The following is a 9,546-nucleotide window of genomic DNA, read 5'->3' as shown; positions in this document are numbered from 1 at the left end:
CTAAAACTATAAAATTACTCAACATGAACATAGGTGTAAACCTTCATGACCTTGGAGTAGGCAATTGTTTCTTAAATATGGAAAAATTACAAGTAACAAAAAAATTGCTAAATTGAACTTTATTACAATTAAAATTTTGCATGCCAAAGTACACTATCAAGAAAAAAGGTAAGCCATAAGCCAATTAAACAAGAAAAAATAACTATTAACAGGGATCCAAACTGGAAGAGAAGAGGTAAATTGTCCCTATATGCAGATGACAATATTATATCTAGAAAACCCTAAAAGCTCCACACAAAAACTATTAGAGTTGATAAAAGAATTCAGCAAGGTAGCAGGATACAAGATTAACATACAGAAATCTGTGGCACTTCTTTACATTACCAATGAAATATCAGAAAAAGAAGGTAAAAAAAAAAATCTCTTTTAAAATTGCATCCAAAACAATAAAATATTTAAAAATAAATCTGACCAAGGAGGTGAAAGGCTTATACATGAAGAATTACAAAACATTGATTAGGAAATTAAAAATGATTTAAAGAAATAGGAAGATATCCCATGTTCTTGGAAGAATTAATATTGTTAAAATGGCGATACTACCCAAAGCTATCTACAGATTTAATGTGATCTCTATCAAGTTACCCAGCACATTTGTCACAAAACTAGAACAAATAATCCTAAAATTTATATGGAATCACAAAAGGGCCAGAATTGCCAAAGGAATAACTGAAGAAAAAGAACAAAGCTGGAGAAATAACCCTCCCAGACTTCAAACAATACTACAGAGCTACAGTAATCAAAACAGCATGGTACTTACACAAAAACATATATATGGCTCAATGGAACAGAATAGAGAGCCCAGAAATAAACCCACAGACTTGTGGTAAATTAATCGTCAACAAAGGAGGCAAGAATATACAATGAAGAAAAGACAATTTCTTCAGCAAGTGGTGTTGGGAAAACTGGATAGTCACAGGAAAACCAATGAAGTTAGAACACTCCCTCACACCATACACAAACATAAACTCAAAATGGCTTAAAGACTTAAACATAAGACAAGACAGTATAAACCTCCTAGAAGAAAACAGAGGAAAAACATTTTCTAACATAAATTTTAGCAATGTTCTCCCAGGGCAGTCTACCCAGGCAATAGAAATAAAAGCAAAAATAAACAAATGGGACCTAATTAAATTTATAAGCTTTTGCACAGCAAAGGAAACCATGAGCAAAACAAGATGAAAACCTACAGAATGAGAGAAAATATTTGCAAATGATACAACTGACAAGGGCTTAAATTTCAGTATATATAAACAGCTCATATAACTCAATAACAAATAAACAACCCAATCCAAAAATGGGCAGAAAATCTAAACAAGCAATTCTCCAATGAAGACACACAAATGGCTAACAGGCACATGAAAAAATGCTAAACATCACTAATTATCAGAGAAATGCAAATCAAAACTACAATGAGGTATCACCTCACCCCAGTCAGAATGGCCATCATTCAGAAGTCCATCAATGATAAATGCTGGAGAGGCTGTGGAGAAAAGGGAACCCTCCTACACTGTTGGTGGGAATGCAGTTTGATGCAGCCATTATGGAAATCAGTATGGAAATTCATTAAAAAACTAAAAATAGACTTACCCTATGACCCAGCAATCCCACTTCTGGGCATATATCTGGAAGGAACTCTAATTCGAACAGACATATGCACCTTAATGTTCATAGCAGCACTATTTATAATGGCCAAAACATGGCAACAACCTAAATGTCCATCGACAGACAACTGGATAAAGAAGTTGTGATGTATTTATATAATGGAATACTACTCAGCCATAAAAAAGAATGCCATTTGCTGCAAATTAAATGGACCTGTAGATCATCATTCTAAGTGAAGTAGGTCAGAAAGAGAATGAAAAGTACCATATGATATCACTCATATGTGGAATCCAAAATAAACAAAAAAGAGAAAACTAATGAACTCATTTACAAAACAGAAAAAGATTCTCAGATATAGTAACAATCTTATGGTTACGGGGGGAAAGGGGGTGGAAAGGGATACATTTGGGAATCTGAGATTTGCAAGTGTTTGCCTCTATATATATAAATCGTTTAAAAAATTTTCCTATGTATGGCACAGGGAACTACATTCAATATCTTATAATAACCTTCAATGAAAATGTGTATATATATATATGTATATGCATGACTGGGACACTGTGCTTTACACCAGAAATTGACATTATAACTGACTGTAATTTAATTTAAAAAGTAAAGAATTAAATATAATAAAAATAGCTTGTGAGATGTATAAGTAATGTATAAGTCAAATAATTGTCAAAGAAGAACCAAACTCATGATTGGGATAAAACAGGATTAGTTTTTAAAACTGTTTTAAAATTCTTACATTTTGGGGAATTAATTTAAGTACTAATTGAAGATTGACTGTAATAAGTCAAAATGAATATTCAATACATGGTGTGACCATTTAGGAACCACACAAGAATATAAAATTCAAAATGTAATTTAAAATAATGGGAGAATTAGAAATGCCTAATTATGCCAAAATAATAGAATAAAAGAGAATTAAAGAATAAATAATAGATGACAGAAGATAGAAACATGATAGTTTTAAGTCAATCTACATCAAAAATCATATTAAATGTAAATGGACTAAACACTCCAATTGAAAGCAAAGATTATCAACTGTGATAAAATAACAATGCAGCAGCTCTGTGTTGTTTTTATCTGAAACACTTCCAATATAAAGACACAAAGGATTAAATTTAAAAATATGGAGGAACATACAACATGAATATACTAAGATGTTTGTGTGGGTTCCTCAATATCAGACAAATTAGATCTTAAGGCAAGAAATGTTACCAGAGAGGAGTGACTTAACAATGAGATGATGAAATAATTCTAAATTTGTATGCACCTAATATAATTTCAAAATCTATAAATTAAAATTTAACAAAATTAAAAAGGAATAAATAGGTAAATCCAGAGTTGGTATTAACACATTTCTCTCAATAACTAATAAAGAACATTTTTCTTTAGATAACCTATAACATGCTATGTACTATAGTTTATATAACAGAGTGGCAATACTGATTTTGAATCCTCAGTACCTTAAAAATATTACAGCCTATTACACATAAATGTTGAGAGCATCAAACAAGTATGTTACATAGATTTCTAAGATGATCCCATGATAGCACCCTTGTATTATACCCTATGTAATCCTTAAATATGGATGGGATCTGTGACTTGCTTCTAATCAATAATATATGACAGTAATGGATGTCACTCCTTTGATTAAGCTATGTTCACGGCAGAGGCAAATGAGTCATTACTCCCTCAATTAGGTTACATTATAAGACAATTGAGACGGGATGTTTCTAGCATGATTGTTATATAAGACGCTATCTTAGAAGAGAGAATCAAGGGATTCTTTCCGTTTCTGAAGAAGTAAGCTGCTATGTGGTGAGAAGGTTATACAGAAAAGGGCTGTGTATGTGTCCTCAAGGAGCTGAAAATGCCCTCCGCCTAAAATCCAGAAAGAAAAGTGTACTCAGTCAATGATAAGGAAATGAATTCTGCCAACACTCTGAGGGAGCCTGAAAGGGTATCCTTCCCCAGTCAGGACTAGGTGGAAACAATCAACAACAATTCTTCAGAGCCCAACCAACAATTCTTCAGAGCCTTCTGTAACCTTGAGTAGCAAACCCAGATAAGCTCTGACCCACTTCTGACCTTCCAAAATAAATAATAAAAAATGTTAAGTCTTAAGCTGCTGAATATGTGGTAATTTGTTACACAGTAATAGAAAATAGATATAATATAATTACTTTAGAAAATGTATTTCCTGATCATGGCTTGTAGGCACTCAATGTAATTTTAATTGTGTTTTATCTTTTGCTTCTCACTATATACAAATAGTATATTCATATCTTAAAAATAAAAACAAACAAACAAAAAAATAAAAATAAAAACAATTTAAACCGTCCAGTCTAAAAAGTGCACTTCACAGCTATATAGCAAGATAGGTAATCATATAGACATACATAGAAGAGAAAGGAGAGTGAGACGGGAGGAATAATTCAAGAAAAATAATTTTGAAGTTAATTTTATTATAAAAAAATCTGTCACTACCTCACTAAACATTTGATTCCTGCACTTGAAGAATATAATTAAATAGTAATCTCTTCCTATGTTATGAAGACCATGCTGACTTTTCTGGGCTCATCTCTTCTCCCTTTAAGGTAGCCTTCCTTTCTCCTACCACACTAGTTTTCTTTCAGCACCTTGAACATGTTAAACGTGTTGTTCCCTCAGGGTGATTGTATTCCCTCTGGTTAGAATGTCTACTGTTGCCAGCTTCACGGCATTCAAATCTCAATTTAAGTCACCATCTCAGAAGGGCTTTCTCCTCTCCTTTTCCAAAATAGTCCTAAAATTAATGTCTACTATATCATTCTCTGTAACATCTCTACATAAACATTTTCAGTGATTTTTTTTTTCTTTTTGAGGGTGTTTGGGTTTTGCTTTGTTTTTGTTGCTTTTGTTTTGTTTTCCCAGTTTTCCACGGTCCCCTAAAAGAATTTACAAGAAAAAAAAGAGTGGAAACATTTCTGTCTCATTTCTCACTGTACCCTAGAGCCTGGTCCATAACAGGTGCTCAGTAAATGCTGTATATAAGTTGATGAATTTAAGAGAAACTGATGGATTTTTAATTCTTTCTTTCAACTAGGTCCTTCTTAGCCTAGTTTTAAAAGACAAGTCTATATTCAGATTTATCAGTGTTTTCCAGTCTTTTGTTCTATATCCGTGAATTTTCGTGCTAACTTTATTATAAATATCTTAAAGTAGCACTCAGAAAAATGTTACTAAATTTAAAGTTTGTTTTTCTACACTCTCTAATAATATGTTTTATGAATATTATGTAGGCTGCTCATAAAGTAGCTTCAAATTTATTAGATCAGGACCCAATTTTGAGAGAATTGACAAAGAAATTGGTGAGTTTGATTCTACTACAGTTTTAAATATTTTTCTTATTGTTTGATTGTAGTTCATAGAGTGTTTTCATTTATTGCATTCACTTCTAACACCATGTAAGCTCTCGTACTGAATTAATTATTTGTTCTTTTTATTTATTCCAGTGAATTTTATGTGATTATAAAAGATTCATTTGATCTTGTTCAAGTAAATTATGACTTTCCACAGGGTTATCTTTTAAATTATGTCCTCTGTGTTATTTGCATATTTGTATTAGAATTATTTTTAGGACATGAGTTGTGAATTATTGCTATTTCATGCATCAAACAATCTTATCTGTGTCACACTGAAGATGTAAATATAAATTCTTATCATGAAATTTATTCAAATATGATTCTTATAAACACCTAAAGATTGAAATTGTATTTGAATTAAGATGAATGCTCTCCTCGCATCCGAGAACACAAGCATTCTTGTTTGACTTAGTTTTGCCGTGACACAAAAAAGGCATAATTGATAGGACTTATCTTTATGTCAATTTTGACATACTTATATTCCCTTCCTATAAAGGCATTGGGGAAAAAACAGACCAGCAAAATATATAACATTTGCTTTAGATATTACAATTATTTAAAAAATACTATCTTACAATTATATTAATAAAATGTCATATAATATAAATTATAAATAATGTAATGATTTAAGGTTTAATGTAATGGTTATTCATTATAAAATTTACCTATCAGGCTTATAAGTAAGACAAATATATAGGGGAAAGGTCTCCTTTAGTGGTAGTAACTTCTGTTAGAAGAATATTCACTTAATAATAAAAAATAATTAAGAGCCTATCACAGCGAATTCTGAACAATTTTGAAAAGGACATGAAATAATTTAAGTGATTACCGAATTCTAAGTTAAAATAATTAAAATTTATTTCCCAAATCTTGACCTAAATTGTTCTTTTCCAATAACTTAAATGATTTATTTTATTCCTAAAAATTACCTCAAGTAGGTATCATTATTATCATCATTGCAAATAAAGAAATTGAGCTTAGAAATGCTAAGTGGCTTGTTCATGGCCTCCAGAAAGTAAATGACAGAATCAGGCAATTTTAGTTCAAATCCTATATTCTATTTGATTATAATAACCTTGTCTCTATATTTTTATTTTTAGTATGTCTCCAAAACACTCCCAACATTCCTGATTTGGTCATATCCATGACTCAACACTATGTCATTCTCCCAATTTCCAAATGCTTGGTCAGAGTCATTATCTTTTCATATTAACTGTCCTTTCTTTGCTTTTATCTAAAGCAAGACCACTTTTCTAGGCACTGGACATGGAAACAATCATAGGGTCATTTGTAAACTAATTGCTTTCTTCCCATTACATGTTCATAAAAATAAGAGATGCCTTTTGGGAAAAAATATTAAATATATTTGTTAGCACTATTGATATACAAACATTAAAATCAAGGTATTTATTTTAATTTAACCAACTGACAGAGCCCCAGAATGTATAAGACATTGTTCTAAGTAATATACATATATAAAGACAATAACAAAAGTGTCCTTGTCTTCAGGAAGTGTATTATCAGGCAGAAGATGGATATAAGTACAAAAGGAAATAATAGGAGATCTAAGAGAGATACAGTAAGAAAGGATGCAAGGAGATTTACATTGTATCTAGCTTTCAGATGGGGGTGGAGAAGGGATGCCAGCAATTGATCAATACAACTTTAGCAAAGTTCCTTTATAAATTTTACTAAAGGCAATGCTAAAAATTCTAGTGTCCCTATATAGCTATTTTTTTTCCTATGTTCTGGGGTAAAATTCTGTGCTAAAGTTTGTCTAATACAGGATTCCACAGAAGCAGTCGCTGAAACAAAGATCAGAGTGCAAGCAATTTACTTGGGTTGTAATCCTAGGAAACACTGATGGGCAGCTGGGGAAGTAAGATGGGTGAGTGGGGAAGGAAAGTCCAAAAGGAGTAAATCAAGCAAGTTACCACCAATATGGGAAAATAAAGCTTAATTCCACTGTACAGTTGTGGGGAAAGAGAATAGAACCTGCCTTGAGTTGTCCTACCAAAAAGGCAAGGAAACTGGGATATTTATCAACCAAATCAATGTTTGTCATTTGTTGAGAGCTGTTTCTGTGAACATTAACTCTCTGGTAATTCCTGCTTGGCCCACACAAACCCTGAGCAAGCTGCAGAAAGCCTACCAATCCCACTGCTTCCTTCATAGTGATAGGTCAAGATGCAATACTTCCTCTTTTACCTTAGGAAGGGTATTTCAGTATAATGCATTACAACTGACTCCTGTAAATTGTACCATTGTAGTAAGCCCCCAAACATTCGTTAGATGTTTCTCTCACCCTCTGATATCTCTATGTCTAATCATGGCATCCAGCGAGAGGACATTAAACTCACTGTTTTTTAGGTCTGCTCAATATGATATAATCAGTATAATGACTTAGCATGAAGTTCTTCAGGATTTCCAGACAATAAATGTTCCTTCATGCTGTATTATGATAGAAATCAGGGGATAATAAAGTCCTGGCAAAACTGTGTATACTGCTGTCCATCCGAATTCATGAGAGCTGCTTCTGATGCTCATCTCTGATGATGATTAAAGAAGACATATTTTTTAGATCAATGTTTGATGAAAGCCAGTGGCTAAGAACTAGCTTGTGTTTGGAAACTGAGTGAGTCGTTTCTTCCCTTGTAGTAACTTATATCAGTCTATACCAGAGTGCTGGTTTTGAATCTTTTTAAGTTATAGAAGGCAAGAAATGTTCTTAATGTCGAATAATTATTTTGTCCCTTGGTGTACTATGACATATTAACCATCACTACAGATCTTTCTTGATTGCTCTTCTAGTCTTGCTGCCTAGTATGATAATTATTTCTGTCTTGCATCTAAGAGTTCAGTGCCACCATATGACCACTGTGATTATAGAATCCTGCCATTCCGTTGCCAGAAAAAGTCCAACTCCATGATTGTGTTCCCAGTTCCATCAACCTTAATCTATAAGCGACAGCTACCTTTAAATTCTTTATCACTCAGGTAAAGGAGATCCTCTAGAGTAACAAAGACTTTCTCCCTGAACAAACTTGATTCAAGTTTCTCTGAGCTCTATTTGCTACTAGATCTCAGCCTCGGCTCTGTCCTGTCTTTGACCCGCCCAGACCAGTCTTAGGAAGAATCCTGTTAGTCATTCCCTCACTCTCGCTATGTGTCACCTTGGACTCTTTTTCAGAAAGAATCCTATTAAGCTCATTTAATACAAATCCTCCTACTCGTGTGTCTTCTCTTAGTGATTTTCCATCCATTAATGCCATTACCCTGCTCCTTGGCTATAAACCCCCAGCAGTCTTTGCTGTATTTGAGCTCAATGCTGCCCTGAAATCTCTTCCCTCTATTACAATAATTTCTAAATAAAATCTGTCTTTGGTGCCTTAACCAACATCCACTCTGGTACTTTTTGACAGATCTCACCTGTGGAAAATAGGTAGTAGATTATCCAGTTTTATCTAAAAACTGTCTGTTACATGTATATTTAGACCTTCCCTTAGGTTTTGTTTGTTTTTTTAAAGACAGGTCCAAAATTTTCTATATTTTGTTTACTATAAGCTAGTTTTTCAAGTTGTTAGGGACAATTTCAGAATATTAGGACTCATTTCAGGGGTTCTCAGATCAAAAACTCTCTCCTATCCAGCTTTATATTCTATATCCCAATTTCAATTCAGCACCATAAAGATTCACTCCCAGGCATTTCTCCCATTTGCTGCCAGGCCATATTAGCCAGGTCCTGAATATTCTTTAAGGTATACTGCCTTCCCCACCAAAACAAGGAAAATACAACTCTATTTAAAACAGTTTCTCAAACTGTGTCATGCATCAAAAAGACCTGGAAGGCTTATGAAAATATACATTGACGGTCTTTCCCCCATCATTAGCTTTGGAATGGGCCCCAATTCCAGTATATTTCCACAGAAATCAGATGTTGCTGGTCTACTTTACGAATTGCCTGAGAGAAAGGAATGAGAGAAAGTGGGTGCAGGTGTGGAGGAGGCAAGTGATACTTTTAATGGTATCTTCCTCAAGTGAGTTATTGTCATGATTTACAAGAGTATCTATTCACCTACAGCAAGAGGGATGTAGGCACCTCTTCCAGCCCAGACAGTAAGGTGATCTGGATGTTAGGAGTTTTCAGGAGCATCTACCTAAATGTCTGCATGCTGTATTTGAGAATTTTACTTCTTCTCTAATAGAATACCGCCTTTTTTTTTCCCCAAAGACTTGGCCAGGGTGTGAATTTCACTATTCTTATAATCAGATCTTATGCTAATGTTTTAGCACACCGTGCCCTCCAGGAGTTGAAGTTATCTTTAAATGCCGCCTCAGAGGGCTTCTGGATTTCACACCATACTGCTATAATTTGATGTTAAATTGGTTGGTAGCAGGCTGACCTGCTGTGATTTTCTTTTTCTCAATATTTCAATGGGAAGTAAAAGCCTTCTACAATCTCCAATCTAAA

Source organism: Vicugna pacos, chromosome 1 (assembly GCF_048564905.1).
Source record: "Vicugna pacos chromosome 1, VicPac4, whole genome shotgun sequence".
In the NCBI taxonomy this organism is placed as follows: domain Eukaryota; kingdom Metazoa; phylum Chordata; class Mammalia; order Artiodactyla; family Camelidae; genus Vicugna; species Vicugna pacos.
Note: the sequence above shows the minus strand (reverse complement) of the source record.